At 34.8% G+C, this 23327-nt stretch overlaps 1 protein-coding gene across 1 annotated transcript in view; it reads right to left on the minus strand.

The window, feature by feature from the left end:
* Nucleotides 1–23327, minus strand: part of LOC148955885 (uncharacterized) — a 395061-nt gene that overhangs the window by 190406 nt on the left and 181328 nt on the right. The window lies entirely within an intron of this gene.

Genomic DNA, 23327 nt, shown 5'->3' on the forward strand with positions numbered 1-23327 from the left:
TAAAAGGTTAGACTTTTTGCCAATAAAGCAAAGTATAAACACATAGTGAACAGTATGTGTTTATACTTTGCTATAAAGCAACCTTAACCATGAACAAGTTGTTCCTAGGCTGAGGTCTTCCTATTGAACATCGAACCAGTGATGCCCAACGTGGTGCAATTGTACCATTTTGGTACATTTCACCTCTACTGCTAAGTTTGGTACAATCCCACAAAATTATGGTACAATTCAGTAATTTTGTACTGATGTTTGAATTCTTTCATGTATAAATCATCTTATTCGCCCTGATCATCTTCGCCATAGTCAGGATAAGAGATAAACACGCAGCAGTGATGTCAAACGTGGTACAATTGTACCATTTTAGTACATTTCACCTCTACTGGTACAATCCCACAAAATATGGTACATTTTACAATGTGGTACAATTCAATATTTTTGTACCTGTTTGTATTTTTTCATCTACAAATATTTTATGTCAACCTGATCTGTTCAGCATAGTCAAGATAAGAGACAGACAAGCAGTCACCTTTTTTCTTTTTTTCGTAAACAGACACTCTACTTCCGGCGTCCAAAGGTTGACAAAAACATCTTTCTGTGTATCAAATCTTACCAACTAAAAATGAAGCTATAATGACACTTGGATGCGTGATGGTTGGGAATCTAGTGGAATAAAAACAAAAGCCAACCACCCAAGGTGAATCTCCTCAGTTTGAAAATTTTTATTAAGGAGATAGGAGCCTGCTGAGAGAAATTAAAAGTAAGTAGAAAAGTAATGGTAAATGTTGTTACCAAACTTTGAAAGCTGTGAAAGTTATCTTTTTTTTCAGAATTGCATAAAATGATTAATTTTACTTGTAGATAGATAGTTTATCATCCTTTCATCCTAGGGTAGAACTAATGTAAAGAGTAATATTTGTGGATGGGGGAATTGGTGGGTGGGGCACTCGCAATTGAGTCAAGGTCTAAAGCTATGATATAGATTTGATACATTAATAAACATATATTGTTGTAAGATATTAAATAATCATCCCATTGTTTATATTTGAGTCTCTTAACTAAAATGGCTGCTGACCACTGTGTTAGGTGAATGCTGTGAATTTGAGCGCCTCTTCTCTTCTGAATGAGATGACATATAGTCTGAATTTGTCTGAATTAGTCTGAATGACGTATAGTCTGAAGTTTCAGTCTGAATTTGATTACTCAGATTCTGATACAGGAAAGGTGTCCTATTTCAGGCAAATTGTAGACTCGTATAAAAATTGGGCTAAACCTGTATCAGTGATTAAATAAAAAAAAAAAAAATCAACTAAAAGTAGGAGCAACATTAGAACTAACGAACAAAAATTATCATTGACAGCACAATCGCGCTGCCTAAGTAAAGAACGATGTTAGCAAAATGTATTATTATTTTTTTTTCTTTAGACCATGACACTTCGTAACAAAGGAGTTGTCGTAGAAACTTGGAAAGGGCTCTTTTAATTGGAAATTGGAACGGCTAATACCCTTTTTAATAGTGGAAAGTGATTGGGGGCAACTAATCCCCCTCCCACGCCCACCCTCTCATTTGCCCAATATGTTTAAAAACTAAATTTTGCCTTTAGATTAAATCAAAATGAACTGTGTCTTACTAATTCCCTATAAGGCATCTCAGCAGTATCCCAAGAACGACTGAGGGTATTATGTTTATGTTCAAACTTTCGGGGCTACTTGTGCTCTTAAAATTTAGCCACATCAAAATAGCGTAAGTGTGTCCCAGCTATCAAGGAAATTAAACAGATTTTTTTGCGAGTGGTATCAAGTTTTCTATTTCAGGTCAACTAGAAGAGGTCTGAACTAAATTAAACACTACTATTTGTGTCCAGATTTTTAAAAGGGTGTATGTTGTTAAGAATTGATGAACATTTTTCTCCGGCATACAAACAGCTGGCCAAACTATACGAGGGCTGCTATATATATTTCTGGCCTAATAATGAAAATACGCATATTTATCAACGAAAATTGTTTTATTGTTTTTCAAAATATTCTCCATCAAGATTTATACACTTTTGCATGCGCTCAAACCAATTTTCGAAGTACTTTTTCCACTCCGATTGAGACATCGCCAAAACATGGTATTTGAATGCTTCAACAGCATCTTCTGGCGACGAAAATCATTGTCCATGAATTTTTTTCTTGATGTGTGGGAATAAAAAGAAGTCATTGGGTGCCAAGTCAGGGCTGTACGGCGGATGACCCATCAATTCGACGTTTTGGTTGGTCAAAAAGGCGCTAGTTTGAGCCGATGTGTGAGAGCTCGCATTGTCATGGTGCAGAATGATGCGTCTTCTCTTGTTCGTTTTTCGAATTTCTCCGAAGACTTCAGACAAACAAATGGTGGTGTACCACTCAGAATTGACCGTCCTACGTTGCTCAAGCGGAACAGTCGCCACATGACCAGTTTAGCCGAAGAAACAGGCGACCATTTGCTTCGAAGTGCTTCTTCCACGAACAACTTTCGTTGGATTTGGCTCGTCTTTAAAAAAAACAAAAGATTTAAACTATTATTTTCTTTTTCCCTGAAAAGACTATGTCAATATAAATGAAAAACAAATTAATAAAAAAAAAATTTCACAAAATAAGTTTCTCAAAAAAAGTAAAGAACTCCATTGAACCAAAAATGAGCAAAAATGGAATCAAATAATCTACAAAGCGTGAAACTACCGCAAATCAGCATCAATAAATAAATGAAACCCAAACGAACAGAAATTACAATAAATAACAGAGTCAAACTCAAAACCAGCAGAAATTAACATCAGTAGGCTCACAAGCCCTATGCCTTCCCAAGGCCAAAACATAATTTACACTTTACTGAAAGAAAATACAAATGAATATGCATTGTAAGTTTAATATACATATATACTGATACTTAGTAATCAAAATGTTAATATTATTTGATTTATTAAAGTTATAAAAATGAAAACATTAATATTTTTTCAGTAAAATGCAATTTATGTTCTAGTCTTGGGAAGGCAGAGGGTGTTTGAGCCCTACTCATGCTAATTTCAGCTTTTTTTGAGTTTGAAAAAGTATGCCAAGAATAGTAATGGTCGTAAATGGCCGAAAAACAACGACTTTTGTTGGCCTGTAGTAAACTGTTTCTAATGTAATATATGTTACTCCAAACAATTTCTTTAAGTACTTTCAGGATTAATGTACTGTATTAGAAGAGAAAGAAAAACAAAGGAATGGAGAAAAAAAGGGAATGAAACTGTTTTATGCAAAATCTTCATAGATAATACTTTACGCCATCCACGATCTTTGTGTTACGCTTCACGTAACACGCGGAAAAAAATTTTGGATATGGTACATTTTTTTTTCTTTTGTACATTTTTCATGCAATTTGTGGTTCATTTTGTTTTGAGGTGTTGGTAACACTGACACGCAGTCTCTATTTTCCTTTTTGATGTTGTTGTGACTGTAACAGCCTTGTTTTGCAGCAGCTTCAGATTGAAAACCTGTTTGTCATCTATAGGCATGGAGCAAAGACGAAAATACTGTCCATTCATAATATTACTTATCGTCTAGGACCTGGCAGGTCTCGCAGCCTTCTCTTTTTGCGTGCCTTTTCTGGATACGAAACGACTTCTCCTTTTGCTTTTCATGGAAAGCATGGTGTTTGGAAGACCTGGAAAGCTGTGGAATCCATTTTTCCAACTTTCCTTACTCTAAGTACTTCAGGTGCCCCACTCCTAGATTGTCACTTTACAGACATCCAGTGATTCGTCGTCATTCTATACGACAAATCAAGTGGCTTGTCTGAAGGGAAAAGTCTTCGGAAGGAGCTTTTCACACGAAAAACAGCCAGAAAGGAAAGACTTCCCCCAGCAGTGGCTGCTCTTGAGCAGCATGCCAAACACACTTACTTGCAGACCCAGGTGTGGGCATCATCGTGTTGGCAGGAACTTTCCCCACTGGATCCAGGTTTATACGGCTGGGTGAAGCATGACGGAAACTGGTAGCCTATCTGGACTAATCTTCCTGAGGCAGCGACAATTTGCAAGGAACTGCTCAAATGTGGCTGTAAAACAAAGTGCAAAAACAGGTGCAAATGTGCAAAAGCTTCCCTTAAATGCACATATCTCTGTTCGTGCAAAGGTTGCGATAATCAGTACAATCAGTAATGCACTTTTTGTAGCTTTTATTGTAGATTATTTTTTTTGTAGCTTAAGTCAATCTGTTTGAGTTGAATAAATGTTTTTTTTTTACTGAAAGCTTATTGAGGAGATCTAAAATGGTAATTAATTACTTACAGTCAAGAACGTATGATCTCCTTCGGAATGTTATAGGGAGGGCATGAGTTCTTGTTAGAGTATGGCATAGAAACATAACCACATTACAAAAATAACCACATTTTTGGAATTGAGAGACTCGAATTAGCCAGAAAAGAGATCTTAAACTCGGTCGTCGCTCAGTCTCAAAATTCGCGTTTTTTTTCTTCGCGCGGAAAAACGCAAAATAGCGCGGAACCGCGGAGACAAATTTGAATTTGTAACACAGTCGATTCTTCACATTTTCCTTAACATGTTCACCAGCTTCTATGCGATTACGATGAAAAATACAAAGTCAGAAAGCGGAAATTACTAAGAAGTAAATAGAGCGTAGTGATGGAAATGGTGATAACTCAGTAACCAGAAGTTGGACTAAACAAGTAAGCACATTTTTGGGATCAGGAGAGACAAATTTTTCACTCTGAAAGTCAGCTATTTTTTCCACTCCGAAAGGCATTTATTTTTTTCCAAGCGGAAAAACGCAAAATGATGCGATAATCGTGTGAAAAAAAGTTTTTCTGACCCCAGTCAGATTCTCAATATTTTTCTGCATGTCTGCAAAATTTCATGCTTTTACCATAAATGCACAAACCTGACGCTTATGTACCAAACTATTTGTTTTAATTAGCGGGGAAGCATCTTAATGCATATTGCAATTTTATCAATTGAAATAGTTTAATAATAAATTGTTTTAGATTATGTTAAAATTTTTGAACAATCCTATGAATTGTAATAAGAAGTTTAACAATTTTTGAATAGCCTCAATAGTGAGATCCAGTTAACGCCGGATTCACTAAATTGAGGCTTCGGGTCAGGGTTGCCACCGACAGTAGGATTTTACTAGATCTAGTAAATTTAGAGGGTCTAGTAAATTTCCCGAAATCTAGGAAAAACTAGTAAAAAGTCATGATTTATAGTAAACGAAACTTTTTTTTATTTTCAATGAATTCACGGAAAAAAATTATCGTAAATATATGACAATTTACAATTTTTGCTTGTCTGTCTCTTAAAGAGACAGACAAGCAGTCATCTGTTTTCATAAACAGACACTTCACTTCTGGCGTCTAAAGGTCGACAAAATCATCTTTCTGTGTATCAATCTTACCAACTAAAAATGAATCTGTAATGACACTTGGATTTGTGATGATCTGCGGAATTTTCAGGCATGGAGCAAAGACTAAAATACTCTCCATTCATGATATTGCTTATCGTCTAGGACCTGACAGGTCTCGCAGCCTTCTCTTTTGCATGCCTTTTCTGGATACGAAACGACTTCTCCTTTCGCTTTTCATGGAAAGCATGGTGTTTGGAAGACCTGGAAAGCTGTGGAATCCATTCTTCCGACTTTCCTTACTCTCTGTACTTCAGGTGCCCCACTCCTAGATTGTCACTGTACAGACATCCAGTGATTCGTCGTCATTCTATACAAAAAATCCAGCGGCTTTTCTGAAGTGAACAGTCTTCGGAAGGAGCTTTTCACACGAAAAAACAGCCGGAATGGAAAGACTGCCCCCAACAGTGACTGGTCTTGAGCGTCATACCAAACGCAATTACTTGCAGACCCAGATATGGGCATCATCGTGTTGGCCGGAACTTTCCCCGTTGAATCCAGGTTTATATTGCTGGGTGGAGGATGACGGAAGCTAGTAGCCTTTCTGGACTAATCTTCCTAAGGCAGCGACAATTTACAAGGAACTGCCTAAATGTGGCTGTAAAGCAAAGTGCAAAAACAGTTGCGAATGTGCAAAAGCTTCCCTTAAATGCACACATCTCTGTTCGTGCAAAGGTTGCGATAATCAGTACAATCAGTAATGCACTTTTTGTAGCTTTTGTTGTAGCTTATTTTTTTTTTGTAGCTTAAGTCAAGCTGTTTGAGTTGAATAAATGATTTTTTTTTACTGAAAGCTTATTGAGGAGATCTGAAACGGTAATTAATTACTTACAGTCAAAAACGTATGATCTCCTTCGGAATGTTATAGGGAGGGCATGAGTTCTTGTTAGAGTATGGCATAGAAACATAACCACATTGCAAAAAAACCACATTTTTGGAATTGAGAGACTCGAATTAGCCAGAAAAGAGATCTTAAACTCGGTCATCGCTCGTTCTCAAAATTTACGTTTTTTTCTTCGCGCGGAAAAACGCAAAGTAGTGCGGAACTGCGGAGACAAATTTGAATTTGTGACTTAGTCGATTCTTCACATTTACCGTAACATGTTCACCAGTTTCTATGCGATTACGATGAAAAATACAAAGTCAGAAAGCGGAAATTACTCAGAAGTGCATAGAGCGTAGTGATGAAAATGGTGATAACTCAGTAACCAGGAGTTGGACGAAACAAGTAAGCACATTTTTGGGATCAGGAGAGACAAATTTTCCACTCTGAAAGTCGGCTATTTTTTCCACTCCGAAAGGCCTCTAATTTTTCCCAAGCGGAAAAACGCAAAATGGTGCGATAATCGCGTGAAAAAAAGTTTTTCTGACCCCAGTCAGATTCTCAATATTTTTCTGCATGTCTGCGAAATATCATGCTTTTACCATAAATGCACAAACCTGACGCTTATGTACCAAACTATTTGTTTTAATTAGCGGGGAAAAATCTTAATGCATATTGCAATTTGTAGTTTCGGTGTTCATATTTTCAATGTATGCAACTCATGCGTTAAAAATATATTTTCAAATTGATTCTTGGTTAAATATAATTTGAAAACATTCTATAGATAAACGAAAAACTAATAAAGAGTTTTTATTGAAATTTTACAAGTGGAAATGTAATGTATAATCTGTGTATCAATTAAAATAGTTTAATAATAAATCGTTTTATATAAAGTTAAAATTTCTGAACAAATACATGCCTATTAAATGTTAAACAAATAATTCGACAATTTTTGAATAGCCTTAATAGTGAAATCCAGTTAACGCCGGATTCACTAAATTGAGGCTTCTAGTCAGGGTTGCCACCAACAGTAGGATTTTACTAGATCTAGTAAATTTCCCAAAATTTATGAAAAACTAGTAAAAAGTCATGATTTATAGTAAACAAAACATTTTATTTTCAACGAATTCACGGAAAAAATTATCGTTAATATATATATATATATATATATATATATACATATATATATATATATATATACGTGTTAAGAAACAGTTATCACTCCATAATATGCCAAAAAAATGTAGTTACCAAACTTTGAAAGCAGTGAAAGTTATCTTTATTTTCAGAATTGCAGAAAATGATTCATTTTACTTGTAGATAGAAAGTTTATCATCCTTTCATCCTAGGGTAGAACTAAGGTAAATAGTAATATTTGTGGGTAGGGGCAATTGCGGGTGGGGCACTCGTAATTGAGCCGCTAGGTCAAAAGCTACGATATAGGTTTGATACATTAACAGAAATTTATTGTTGTCAGATATTAAATAATCTTCCCATTGTCTATATTTGAGTCTCTTAAGTTAAATGGCTGCTTAGTCGTGCTTGTTGATCGCTGCGAACTTGAGTGCTTCTTCTCTTCTGAATGAGATGACAAATGGTTTCAGTCTGCACAGGGGCGGTGATCCGGTGATTTTTTTAGGGCGGAGGGCAAAAATAGGTTGATCCGTAAAAAATATTTTGGGGGGGGGGGGCGACAATAGGTTGATCCGATAAACTCGGTGGATCCGATAAACTAAGGTTGATCTCGATATATATATATATATATATATATATATATATATATATATATATATATATATATATATATATATATATATATTACGACCATTAATATTCTTGAGCAAACTTTTTCAAAACTTTCAAACGAGCAGAAATTAGCATGAGTAGGGCTCAAACCCCCTATGCCTTCCCAAGGGCAGAACATAAATTGCACTTTACTGAAAAATTATTAATGTTTTTACTTTTATAACTTTAATAAATCAAATAATATTAGGCCTAATATTTTGATTACTAAATATCAGTATATGTATATTAAACTTACAATACACATTCATTTGTATTTTTTTTTCAGTAAAGTGTAAATTATGTTCTGGCCTTGGGAAAAGGATAGGGGTTTTGATCCCTACTTATGTTAATTTCAGCTCGTTTTGAGATTTACTTCAGGGTTGCCACCATGAGATCTAAGAATTTACTAAATCGGAGAGGAAAAATTTACTAGATCGCATCTGTTTTTACTGAATGCTCAAAAAAAAGTTTTGCGCTTGCGGCTATGCCGCAGGCGCACCATCATGCATCGATTTTTACTATAGGAGGATTTTTTACTATATATATATATATATATATATATATATATATATATATATATATATATATATATATATATATATATATATATATATATATATATATATATATATATATATATATATATATATATATATATATATAGATCACATCTGTTTTTACTAAATGCTCAAAAAAAGTTTTGCGCGTGCGGCTAGGCCGCACGCGCACCATCAACCATCGATTTTTACTATAGGAGTGATTTTTTACTATATATATATATGTGCGCGCGCGCGCGCGCGCGCGCGCGCGCGCGCGCGCGCGCGCGCGCGCGCGCGCGCGCGCGCGCGCGCGCGCGCGCGCGCGCGCGCGCGCGCGCATATATATATATATATATATATATCATTATACCTTATATATCGCTATCATTTTCAATTGCTACACGTTTTGGTTTTCACGACGTCCAGGTTGATTTTCATTGATTCGTTAACATGTTCAGTTTCGCATGTTTTCTAGCCGCGTGTGTCTTTGCGCTTCATTTTCGTTTTTGACTTGCTCAAGAGCTCCGTGTCACATGTCTTCTAACCGCGTGTCTTTGCTCTTCATTTCGATTTTTGACAAGCCGCCGCACTTCTTCTAACAGCTTGTGTATTTGCGCTTCATTTTCATATTTGACTTGATTACTTCCTGACTGTCGCATTCCGTCTAACTGTTTTTGTCTTTAATCTTCATTTTTATTTTTGACACGCCACCACTTTTCTTAACCGCGTGTGTCTTTGCTCTTTATTTTCATTTTTAATACTCTCTAATTGTCGATTTTGTATATCTTTTAACCACCCATGTCTTTGCTTTTCATTTTTTGTACGTTTTTGGATTTTGATTACTTCAGACAATTTAGCAATGGCCTTTGCTTTAGCTGTCCGTATTGGTACTGTGGCAGTCGATAGTACAGATTTTCGAATTTCAAATCTTGTCACGTTTGATAGTTCAGGTTTTGGTTCCAAAGGATCCTCATTTATAGTAACTGCAACTGCAAATTTTCTGTTTTTTAGGCCTTCCAACAGACATTATATTATATAAATAACTGTTGTGTTGGAAACTCAACAATCTTATATATGCTATATCTGACACTGCATAACAAAATGCTTATATGATACCAAGAGATATGATGCTTTATATGTCAATGCTTATATGATTTACTAGCATAGTACATGACGTCATTTGCAAAATAAAAGTTAAGGCTCTGACTTCTGACCTATCTAGATCGTTTTTTTATGCGGGAATATCTCAAGATACCAGCTTTCCCGAAAGAATATGGAGCCATTTTCGAGAACATACATACATTCATACAGAATTATTGCTCACATATAAAGATAGTATATAGTATATATATATATATATATATATATATATATATATATATATATATATATATATATATATATATATATATATATATATATATATATATATATATATATATATATATATATATATATGTATAAACATCCTCCCAAACCACTGGCAATCGTTTATAGTATTTCCCTTTTATTAATATCCCTTTATTTTCATATAGGGCTGCACTGGGCTTAGTTATATCTGTCGAATATCCAGCGATGATGGACCGTTTCTGTGTGTCTCATCATCGCTAGTATCATGTATTTCACTGTTATTTTCAGTTTGTTTACTATTATTTTTATACAGCAAGATCGAAAAACAGTTAATATTAGACACATCATATATTATCAAACACTTCACAGGTGGTAATAAGCTACTTAATAAGGATTGCTAAATTACGGATGGATAATTAATAAGTATAATAAATAAGGATGGAAAATATATATATATATATATATATATATATATATATATATATATATATATATATATATATATATATATATATATATATATATATATATATATATATATATATATATATATATATATATATATATATATATATATATATATATATATATATATATATATATATATATATATATATATATATATATATATATATATATATATATAGTACTGGTGCATTAAACGTACTCGTTTATATACTGCTGAAGAAGTCAAGTTTGGTTAATGCTAATGAAATAAAATAAAATAGGATGAATATATAATAGTTTAAAAACAAATTTGGGGTATATATTTGCACATTAGGGGGGGGGGGTAAAGCATACCATATATTAAATACGTAATCTAACCTAACCTAGGTGCCTACCCCCTCCCTAAACCCCCAAAAACAACAGTTTAAATATCGTAAACGTAAAGAAAACTACTCTTTGCAATCCAATTCTTAATAGCGGTCTCTTGAAATGACCAGTCTGGCGGGTATTTGTAGCGTCTCCAGTTTGACATTCCAAATACAGTATATAAAAGAATACGTTTAATGCACTAAAATTGGGGCCTAAAACTGAGGCTATTGAGTAGAAAACATTAATAAACAGTTCTCACTTCATAATATGCAAAAAAAAAATGTCTCCTGCCCACTCAAACTCAAGTATTATCCCACTACTTGTCCAGTTTCCAAATTTGGCAAAGGAAACTGATGTGTAAAACATTGCCAAAGAATGGAAAAGGCTGTCATTTGGTGCTTATCCCAAGAAATTTGCAGATTCTGACCCAGTTTATTTCTGGTTTAAAGTACGAGAATGATGTGATGGTCCTCAAGTCAAAAGTTTCCCATTCTTGGGTGAATTCATATTGATAATGCTTATCTTACCACGTTCTTCCACTTGTGCCGAGAGTTGAGATCCAGTTAACGCCGGTTTCTCTAACTTGAGGTTTCGATTAATATATCCAGGGTTGCCACCGTCAGTAGGATTTTACTAGATCTAGTAAAAAAAAAACAAGTAAATTTAGAGGATCTAGTAAATTTCCCGAAATCTAGTTTAAAGTCATGAATTATAGGAAACAAAACTCTTGTTATTTTCCATGAATTCAGGGGAAAATTAGGGTCTAATTATTACAAAATCTGAATTCGATTACGTTAGACATTATGGCTACTATTGCTCTCATTTTTGTGATTTCGCGTCAATCCTAGCGCTAAAAAATCTCTACTTTTCTCTTGGCTTCTTCTTGATACTCGCTTTGAAAGGCAAACTATTTAAAATCAGGACTGGTATGCCGGCTTAATTTGTTTTCTGAATATTTTCCAGACTCTCAGACTTTTTCAATACGTCTGAATCTTATGACCTGAAGACCATTGATAAATTTAAAGCCGGGCTTCACTAGAAAAATATAATCACTCTTGGGAAAAAAAATGATATTAAAACACCAAAAACGTGTCCGTTCAAGGGGAAAATACAGAAATTCCCAGCATTCCGTTCAGGAGAAAAATTTCTGGTTATAGTTGTTTCATATATCAGCTCATGGGTACTCTTGCAATACAAGCAAAAGTTGACGGCATATTCTTTTTTTTCCGAAATTGCCCCTTACTAAGTTGTTTTCCTTGTGTTTTCTATAATTATACGAAAATTTGAATTTTTTGTTGCTCCAACCAAATCATATGGAAACAAAGTTCATGAAAACTCGAAAGGGGTCACTCAGTCACAAATTATAACTTTTATTTTCCTTATTTGTGATCAAAATCTAATGGCAGGCAGCCAACAATGGAACAACACACATTTTATCCGTGTTTTTTCCCTATTCTGCTCTCTTTCCTTTGGTTTCCTTATAATTACTTTATGGGCCAAAATTTCCAAGGGGGCTTGCCCCCCCCCCCCTGCCAGCGTTTATGAACTGGCCGCTTTGGAAAAAGTTTAAAAAGTGGGGTTTGTTCAATAATACAACTGGTAAAAAAAGATCCGGTACTTTTAGAGTTTTCATGATGGACATACCTTAGAAAAATATGACACATTTTAGGATACTCAGGCAGTGTTGCCACATTGTCTTGCTTCCCACCAGACTGGCCCATTTTCATGGTGACTGGCAGGGAAATTTTTAGTTATTCCACCAGGCGTAAATATTGGCTTATCTTAATTTTTCTTGCTTGTTTTTGGCGTGAACTGCTTTTTCGGGAAGAATTTTTTTCCTCATTTGAATACAATAATTTTCACGTTATATAACTAAGCTGCAATTTTTATATTTCACTCCATAGGGTCGAAGATGGGTACTAAATGTTGGAATTTTTGAGTTTTTATTTCATTTTCAGTCTCCCCGAACTTGAATAATAGGAAACGATCATTCAACCCAGAATATATTGTAGAAATTGAAAATTCGATATTTTCCTCGCTTTAAGTTGAATACGACAAAATTCAACTTGAGCTTGAGTTTGAAAACATATTTGTCTAAAAATTGTTTACTATAATCAAACTGTAAAGACAAACTGTTTCAATTTGAATTGTTTATATTCAGTGACAAATTTAAATACTTGAAATATTTATCTCCTAAACAAACCAAAGACTCTCTATGAAGACATGGGATTTTATAGGAATTTAACAAAACTACATAACTACCTTAGCTTTTACTAAACTAGCTTTAATACATAGTTTTCTTAACTCAGCAGGTTTTTTTTTTCTCTAAATTGTACGGCCTAAAGAAATTGATAAAAGTCTCAAGCTTCTTTTTAAATGGTGCATAGAACTTTCCAAATAAGATATTCTAAGAATCAAAATTGCGGTACATATATAAATTTTAGGAAGCAATCGTCACGTTAATCTACTCAAGAAGATAAAACTATTCTCAAAGTTTTAAGTAAAGCGGTCTGTACTTGCATCTACAACACCCGAATATATTGTCATAATTTGTTCACCTTATAAATCGATAGTGTGACAAAAAAAAAATCACTAGGCTTAAAAACCCTTTGACGACAAAGACTTTATGACTATGAAGCAATGTGCACAGAGTTAAGTTCACGATCAAATGAAATTATGTACAGAGAGGTTTAACTGCGCATCAGCTATTGTGTTTGTCCAGGCTTTGCATTCATAAGACAATTGGTCAAGTATGACGATAATGCTTAAAAATGAGCCTCTTTACATATCTTGGAGGGGTTTCCTTCCCCCAAATGGGAAGGAAAGATGACATTTCGAATAATGAAATTAAACACATTTTCTCTTTATATCTCGATAAAAACAAAGTACCCTGTCTTTTTGAATACCCCCCTCCCTTAGGGGTTATTCATTTTTTTTTTTTTTTAATCAGCACTTGTTTTATTTTTACATATTTTCTTTTGAGCTGCTTGGAAAATCATTCGGTGAATTTCTAGTTAGGTACATAAGCGCCAATTTCCATAAGGTTTGTGCATTTTATGATAAAAGCATGAAGATTGGCACACACATGCAGGAAAATACGGAGAATCTGACAGGTGACAGAACCACATTTTCTGAGCACGTTTTTCCGTGTTTTACCAGGTTTTTCCGTGTGGAAAATCGGGTATTTTTGAAATTCAATGATTTGGACGTTTGAAGGGTCGTTTCTGGTTGATTACGGTCTGTTGATTCTGATTATGTGCCCACTTTTTAAATAAAATAATTATTTTACGAGTTATAGTCATTTTTATAACTCCGGGTCGTACTGTTTCCTGTATTCTGAGCTAGTAGATGCGCTTAGGGTATGTTTCATGGCTAAATCAAGTATTTTGAGTCTAAAAATGTGCTTACGTTTAATATCCAACCATTCGTTACTGAGTTATCATCACTTTCATCATCACCGGGTGTGGACTGTCTTTCATACTTCTACATTACAAACTCTGGTTCACCTTAATGTGGAAGTGACGACTGTGGTCTGAATGAATCGACCATTTGCGGGTTTAAAAATGCGATTTGAAATACCCCACATCGCTAGCAGGTTTAACAAAGAAAAGAAGAAAATCCACGTGGCATGTATTTTTTTTTTAAGAGAAAGCATATGAAAAGAGAACAAGTAACGTACAATTTACCATTGATAAGTTCTCTTTCCTTTTATAAATTTCTTCGTTTTATGACATACAATATTCAGAAGACTATATTTTTACCGTTCCTGTGATGTCTTGATATTGTTTAAAGTCTCACCACGTGACTAATAGTCTTTTCTGCTTAAGTATAAAAGCGATATGAGGTATTTGAGTCGCGTACAGACAAATTTCTTGAAAATTTGCACACAAACAAAATGTCTTATTATATTTTCACTTCGAAGGAAGCAGTTTTAAAAACGCGTGAACAAAGAAGAACTTCGTCTTATGCCGTGAAATTCATAGACCGAATCCCCGCTCCTCGAATGAACTAGCGTGACTTTTTGAAAGAAACTTAGAACAAGAGTCGACTCTTCCATTTTTTGGTGACTATGGTAGTCCAGGAATTGCAGGACATCTTTGTAGTGGCTACTCTTGGAGACACAGTTATTTCAACGCGCGATATCGCTTTTCGCGAAGGCCTCACACTTAACAACCACGAAGAGAATGATACTCGTGTTCTGCTCCATGCCTTTCATCAGGCTCAGTGTGACTATAGCTTCATAGCCATCATAACTGTGGCTTCTGATGTGGTTGTGACTGTAACAGCATTGTTCCAGCAGCTTCAGATTGAAAACCTGTTTGTCATCTATAGGCATGGAGCAAAGACGAAAATACTGTACATTCATAATATTACTTATCCTCTAGGACCTGGCAGGTCTCGATGCCTTCTCTTTTTGCGTGCCTTTTCTGGATACGAAACGACTTCTCCTTTTGCTTTTCATGGAAAGCATGGTGTTTGGAAGACCTGGAAAGCTGTGGAATCCATTTTTCCAACTTTCCTTACTCTAAGTACATCAGGTGCCCCACTCCTAGATTGTCACTTTACAGACATCCAGCGATTCGTCGTCATTCTATACGACAAATCAAGCGGCTTTTCTGAAGTGAACAGTCTTCGGAAGGAGCTTTTCACACGAAAACAGCCGGAATGGAAAGACTGCCCCCAACAGCGGCTGCTCTTGAGCAGCATGCCAAACACACTTACTTGCAGACCCAGGTGTGGGCATCATCGTGTTGGCAGGAACTTTCCCCACTGGATCCAGGTTTATACTGTGGGGGAAGCATGACGAATCTGGGAGCCTTTCTGGACTAATCTTGCTGAGGCTGCGACAATTTGCAAGGAACTGCTCAAATGTAGCTCTAAAACAAAGTGCAAAAGCAGGTGCAAATGTGCAAAAGTTTTCCTTAAATGTACAGTTCTCTGTTCGTGCAAAGGTCGCGATAATCAGTACAATCAGTAATGCACTTTTGTAGCTTTTATTGTAGCTTATTTTTTTTTTGTAGCTTAAGTCAAGCTGTTTGAGTTGAATAAATGATTTTTTTTTCTTTTTTCTACTGAAACCTTATTGAGGAGTTCTGAAATGGTAATTAATTAATTACAGTCAAAAACGTATGATCTCCTTCGGAAGGTTATAGGGAGGGCATGAGTTTTTGTTAGAGTATGGCATAGAAACATAACCACATTACAAAAATAACCACATTTTTGGAATTGAGAGACTCGAATTAGTCAGAGATGAGATCTTAAACTTGGTCATCGCTCGTTCTCAAAATTTGCGTTTTTTTCTTCGCGCGGAAAAACCTAAAGCAGTGCGGGAGAGTGGACAGAAATTTGAATGTGCGACTTAGTCGATTTTTCGTATTTTCTGTAACCTGTTCAGCAGTTTCCATGCGACTATGATGAAAAATACAAATTCAGAAAGCAGAAATTACTCGGAAATGCATGAAGTGTAGTGATAAAAATGATGGTAACTCAGTAATCAGGAGTTGGACTAAAAAAATAAGCACATTTTTGGGATCAGGAGAGACAAATTTTTCACTCTGAAAGTCAGCTATTTTTTCCACTCCGAAAGGCCTCTATTTTTTCCCAAGCGGAAAAACGCAAAATGGTGCGATAATCGCGTGAAAAAAAAGTTTTTCTGACCCCAGTCAGATTCTCAATATTTTTCTGCATGTCTGCGAAATTTCATGCTTTTACCATAAATGCACAAACCTGACGCTTATGTACCAAACTATTTGTTTTAATTAGCGGGGAAGCATCTTAATGCATTTTGCAATTTGTTGTTTCGGTGTTCATATTTTCAGTTTATGCAACTCATGCGTTAAAAATATATATTCTCAAGTTGAATCTTGGTTAAATATAATTTGAAAAATATTCTATAGATGAACGTAAAACTAATAAAGAGTTTTTATTGAAATTGTACAAGTGGAAATGTAATGTATAATCTATGTATCAATTGAAATAGTTTAATAATAAATTGTTATTAAATAATGTTAAAATTTTTGAAGTAGCTATAACATTGTAATATTGAAATTCAATAATTTTTGAATAGCCTTAATAGTGAGATCCAGTTAACGCCGGATTCACTAAATTGAGGCTTCTAGTAAGGGTTGTCACCGACAGTAGGATATTACTGTAATTAATAAATTTAGAGGGTCTAGTAAATTTTCACTAAATCTAGGTAAATCTAGTAAAAAGTAATGATTTATAGTAAACGGACCTTTTTGTTATTTTCAATAAATTCACGGAAAAAAATAATCGTAAATATATGACAATTTATAATTTTTGCTTGTCTGTCTCTTAAAGAGACAGACAAGCAGTCACCTATTTTCATAAACAGACACTTCCGGCGTCTAAAGGTCGACAAAATCATCTTTCTGTGTATAAATCTTACCAACTAAAAATGAATCTGTAATGACACTCTTATTTGTGATGATTGGGAATCTATTGGAATCAAAACAAAAGCCACCCAAAACAAAAACCACCCAAGGTGATTAGACGAGTCTCCTCAGTCTGAAAATTTTTATTGAGGACAGTCTGAAAAGTTTTATTAAGGAGCCTATACATATATATATATATATATATATATATATATATATATATATATATATATATATATATATATATATATATATATATATATATATATATATATATATACGTGTTAAGAAACAGTTATCACTCCATAATATGCCAAAAAATTGTAGTTACCAAACTTTGAAAGCAGTGAAAGTTATCTTTATTTTCAGAATTGCAGAAAATGATTCATTTTACTTGTAGATAGAAAGTTTATCATCCTTTCATCATAGGGTAGAACTAAGGTAAATAGTAATATTTGTGGGTAGGGGCAATTGCGGGTGGGGCACTCGTAATTGAGTCAAGGTCTAAAGCAATGATATTGGTTTGATACATTAACAAAAATTTATTGTTGTCAGATATTAAATAATCGTCCCATTGTCTATATTTGAGTCCCTTAAGTAAAATGGCTGCTGGCCACTGTGTTTGTTGATTGCCGTCAACTTGAGTGCTTCTTCTCTTCTGAATGAGATGACAAATGGTTTCAGTCTGCACCGGGGCGAATCCAGGATTTTTTGTAGGGCGGAGGGCAAAATAGGTTGATCCGCAAAAAATATTTTAGGGGGGGGGGGGCACAATAGGTTGATCCGATAAACTTGCGTTATGAGCAAGTTTAATTAACGCAAACATGAGTTTGCGTTATTTAAACGGAGGAAAACAATTCTCTGTCACGTTTCACAGTTGGACCTCAAAAATCCGTGCAAATTTTGAAAAGCTTTGTCCCTTTTTAAAGACGCTGCTGGAAATGAACTGTTTCCATACTTGCCAAAGTTCTTTCTGACTCTCTGCAGCTTGCCCCATTCGAGTGCTGGAGCTGAGAGACAGTTCTCGATTTTGTCCGTCATAAAAAACAAAAATCGGAATAAGCTAAATATCTCGACTGTTTCGGCCCTTATGAAAACAAAGCAACTTGTCCTAAGATCGTCAAGTGGAATCCATGACAGGGTGATCCCCAGCGATTTGACTCGGGCTACCAAGAAATGGAAACATGTGGATCCTTTGAGTCAGAATTCGACACTAGTCGATGCTTTAAATTCGGACGAGGACGAGGACGAGTAAAGCCTTTTTAAGTGCGACTTTTTTGATTATGACTACATGTTTTTCTTTTTACTATGAAATTTGTATGATTTACCTGACCTGAAGACTATTGACAAAATGGTATTTTTTTAACTAATTATTATATGTTATATAAGTTTTCTTTTTCTTGGCATCCCTAGTCCAATTTGAGGTGTACTTTTTAACGTACATAATTTTACAACTAAACCGGTAGCCGATTACGTAGTTTCCGTTTTGAAGTGACATAGATTGAATTTGTGTTTGATTCTCTAGAATACGAACGGGAAATAATCCAGAAAAAATCAGATAAAAAAAATCATAAATTAATTAATTTAAAATCTGCCAGACATCTTTGTAAGCAGCTTATTTCGAATTTAAGGACCACCCAAATTAGTGTTTTAAAACTTGCAAATTTTCTCCTAAAAATGCAAAATTGAAGGGTTTAGATTTCAAACCTAAAAACGGAACCCGGGGAACAAATTTCAAAAGCCGTCACTTTCAAACACAGCTCATATTCTAAGTACCTCATCGCCTGAATTGTTTCGTGATGAGTTGTAGCTGTCTGTCTTCGTTAATTGTTTTTTACTGTTTCAATATATCTAAATTTTATGACTTGAAGAATATTAATAAATTAAAAGCCGGCTCCACCAGCAGAATTTCCAGAATCCAAGATTCCAGACTATTGTTTGACGTGTTGCATACACCGCATCTGAAATATGAAGCCTATCCAGTAGTACATCCAAATAATGAAAAAAAAAAGATTTTTGAACTTGTAGTTTTTTTCGGAATTTTCAATCATGCTATAAAAACGAAAGAAAAAAGGAAAAGATAAAAAAAGAAGAAAAAAGGATTGTGAATGATTATCCTCCTATAGTAAAAATCGATGCTAGATGGTGCGCGTGCGGCGTAGCCACAAGCGCAAAAAATTTTTTTTTGAGCATTTAGTAAAAACAGATGCGATCTAGTAAATTTTTTCTCTCCGATTTAGTAAATTCATCCAGGTCAGGATGGCAACCCTGCTTCGATTAGTGTATTTAGGATTGCCACCATCAGTAGGATTCTACTAGATTAGTCAGGGTTACCACAGCTCAGGTGATTTTATTATCTTCATGGTGATTTTCCGTTTTAATCTTTTGATTTTCATTTAATTTTGTGATTTTTTTACAAAATTGGTTGACATTCCATGCATGATTGGTTTTGCTGTCTTACTGAGGTGAAATAATCAATGACTTTCATATTTTATGTCTTGTTTTGATTCGTTATTTCTAAAGACTGGAGTTATTTTGGGTTTCTGTGTATCCTTTTAGCTTGGCAAACGGCTTCTCCATAGTTACAAATTTTAATTTATAAATACATACATGAGTGTCCCATGTGTGATAAAAACGGATTGAGGTCCAGAAACGAAAAAAAAATTCTCAGGTAAAGAAAGCATAGTCCCACATGAACATAGATTCAACAGCCTTGGCTAGGTCTTTTTCAAGGGACTTAACAGTCTCAAGAAACCAGGGGGATCAGTCTCAAGGGGCTCTTGTCTAAGGAACCAGGGAAATAAGATTTATCACTATTTGTCTGATATTTCACCTGATATTTGACCCATGACAATTTTCTGGAAGTAAAATAAATATATAAGAAATTGACACCATCTGAGTCGTCTTTTTCAGAGCTAAAGCTTACCACTAAGGATACCAACTACGGCAGGGGTATTAAAAACGCTCATAAGCAAATGAAATTCGATTTGAGGACAAAATAGGATTTTTGGGGTTATTTTTTTTTTAATGGAAACCTAGAAAAAAGAAAAATAAAAGATTTTGCAAATTAAAGACAAAGAAAGGTATAATACAAAGTAAATTCAAAGAAAGACAGAGAAAGGTATAATAGTAGTTAAATAAATAAAAAGGATTTTATGTCCAGTAACAGGATTTTAGGTGACAATTTCAGTCTTTGCTGGAATTCCAGTTTTAGGTATAAATTCTCTTCCTTTTTAGGCAGTTGACGGCCATTGAAAAAAATAATTTCAAAGCTCAGGGTGCCCAACGCGTCTTTTTGGTGTAAGGCTTATCATTCTTGACCACCGATTTCTGGTGATTTTTTTAGTGAAAATCCGGTGATTTTTGGTGATTTTTTTTGGTGAAAATCTGGTGATCTTTATTTGGTTGTGGTGGCAACCCTGGATCTAGTAAATTTAGAGGATCTAGTAAATTTCCCGAAATCTAGTTTAAAGTCATGATTCGTCAGGGTTGCCACCGAGGTTACGTTCGTACCATTTTTGGTACGTTTTAAATATTGTGGTACGTTTTACGTTACGGTCCAAAAAACGTTACATTTTGTTACGTTTATGAATTTATGGTACAATTATGTTACGCTTTTAAATAATGAACAAGTTTCACATTTTCTGAGTAATCTATTTTTCCCTCTGTGAAAAAATCCACTGTTCACATTTTAGTTACACTGACATGAGCATCTACGTTCTTTGAAATCGCGGTCATTTAGTCTTATCACACAATCACTCGGCTATTCGAATGAGAAAATACCCACTTTGGATACTAAGTTAAGAACATTCTCTCTCGAGCAAAGATTATCATTCGCTTAGAGACATGGGCGCCAATAAGCTGAATTCCAGGGGGGGGGCAAACTTCGTCTAATTGCTACTTTTAATGCTATATAATAGAAATCTCAGAACAAAAATATAAAAATAAGGCAGCACCATTTTGCCAGGGGGGGGGGGCAAGAGCCCCCTGCCCCCCCATATGGGCGCCCACGCTTAGAGACAAGTGCCAAAATTCAGTTAGTCACCACCTTTCATCAGTTTGTTTTGAACTCGAGTCTTGTTCTGCAAGCAGTCATATTAAAATTATATTGAGAAGCAACAAACTGTATAAATTAAGTAAAATATTTAATAAAAACATTCAAATATTAGAATACTATTGTTTATCTATAATTTATTTTTAATTTATTTTTTTAATTGTTATTTTTACGCGTTAAAAAACAATAAAAACCTCACCCCCCCCCCCCCACGGCCTTACCCAGGATTTCTTTTGGTAAGGGGGTTTAATACCTATTTCTTTTCGGGTGGGGTGGGGGGGTACACAAAAAAACTTCAAATGTGCATAAAAAATCTTTTTTTTTAAGTGTTTTTTTATTTTTAAATCTTCAATACAAAATTTCAGGGGGGTGAACCCCCCCCCCCTCTGGGTACGGCGGTTTCTCCCCCCTTCTGATTGGTTGAACATAATATATGATTATATACAAAATTTGGTCTCTTTATATGGGATGAGGAACGACTGATATTAACAAAATATATGAAGCTGTAAAAATGAGCCATTTTTTTGGTTATAACCAAGGCTATATCCAAGCATTGAGGAGGGGTTGGATTAGTTGAGCGGGAATTTTTGATTTAATGCTAGAATTTTTCCAAGTATCGTGGTCACTTTTTTGACACTATACCCCCCACACATTCTGAGGTCCCATATATAACTGTATAAATATATTTCATCGTTGTGTCGAATCTTGTGATGGCATTCTTACTTGTAATATTTCTTTAATTTTCTTTAATTAAATTTTCTTTTTTAATTTTCTTTTATATTGTAAAGTAAGAATTTGATTGGTTGATTTCTTTTAATATATTCAAATTTTAATGTGAGTTTCTTTTATATTGGTTTTTCTTCGTTTGTTTTGCTGAGGACGGCCCTTGGATATAGGGTCGAAATATTCATTTAAAGTTGCGTTCCAGTGTCTTATATAAAAATTTTCCTATTGTTCTGCTTATTGTTTATGAGGGGGATTTTTAATGAGATTACGGGAAAATATATTTTCAAAATTATACAGGCAGCAAATGTCCCCCCCCTTAATTACTGCCTCTGATAACAAAGTTAGTGCACCCAGCGTTGAAAAGAGACTTACCTGTGAAAAGTTACGTTTTAAGAGTTTGGACGGTACGGAATGTTTTGGTCTGGTGGCAACCCTGTAATTCGTCAGTATTCATTTGGCATCTGACGAGTGTACAATAGTTCAATTTCAAGCCAGATTAACTTTGGATTTACAAAATTAACGCTTAACCAGATTAACGCTGGTTTTTATGATTGCATATAAAATTTGGATGGACTTTTTACCTAGATAATGAATTTATTTTGGTTACATTTTGGACCTAAATTGTTTTTGAGCACAGCTAAGGAAAAATAATAATGTTAGCGCATTCAACTATTCTTAATTTTGTCCAATCAAGCATTCGATCGGGTATTGATGATGAAGTTATCATTAGTCATGTAGTGGAGTTTTTTTTTTCTGAAAATATTCTCAAAGATGCTAAAGTTGATTTATGGGCAGAAATTTAACCTAGTAACAAAAAAGCACCAAGGAGACATGATGATCATGCCCCCGCTCAGAATGTGAAAGACATGATTGATCTGCTTCGGAAGTGTGAAAATGAGGAATTAACAGTGCCAACGTACGTAATTATTTCACCCACTGAATTGCCTGTAATTCCTGCTGTTGGTTATCATGAACGTGCTTCCAAAATTTGTGCTCTGGATTGTACCCTTAACTTCATCAAAGAAAAAGTAACAGCTTATGATTTAGGTTTTCCGTCACTTGCCATTCCTTATGCTAGTCCCCATATTTAAAGCACCGCCACTGTTTTGAGTCAAACTCAAAACGAGCAGAAATTAACAAGAGTTGGGCTCAAAACCCCTCTGCCTTCCCAAGACCAGAACATATTTTGCACTTTACTGAAAAAACATCCTTAAAGATGTTTTTAAAAAGTCCTTAAAGATGAATTTTTGGTTACTATGACCACGTCGTTTTTCGTTGAAAATGGTATTTTAAGGGCTGGACACACGAAGCTGATTTCGGGAACTGATTTCCATATCAGCGCCGATTTTAAAAGAAATCGGCGTCGATTTGAGCTTGAAAAATTTTCTAGTTTTTGGCGCCAATTTACAAAATCAGTGCCG

This window comes from Artemia sp. Qi Xiang Cuo, chromosome 1 (assembly GCF_049724085.1).
Source record: "Artemia sp. Qi Xiang Cuo chromosome 1, ASM4972408v1, whole genome shotgun sequence".
Classification (NCBI taxonomy): Eukaryota; Metazoa; Arthropoda; class Branchiopoda; order Anostraca; family Artemiidae; genus Artemia; species Artemia sp. Qi Xiang Cuo.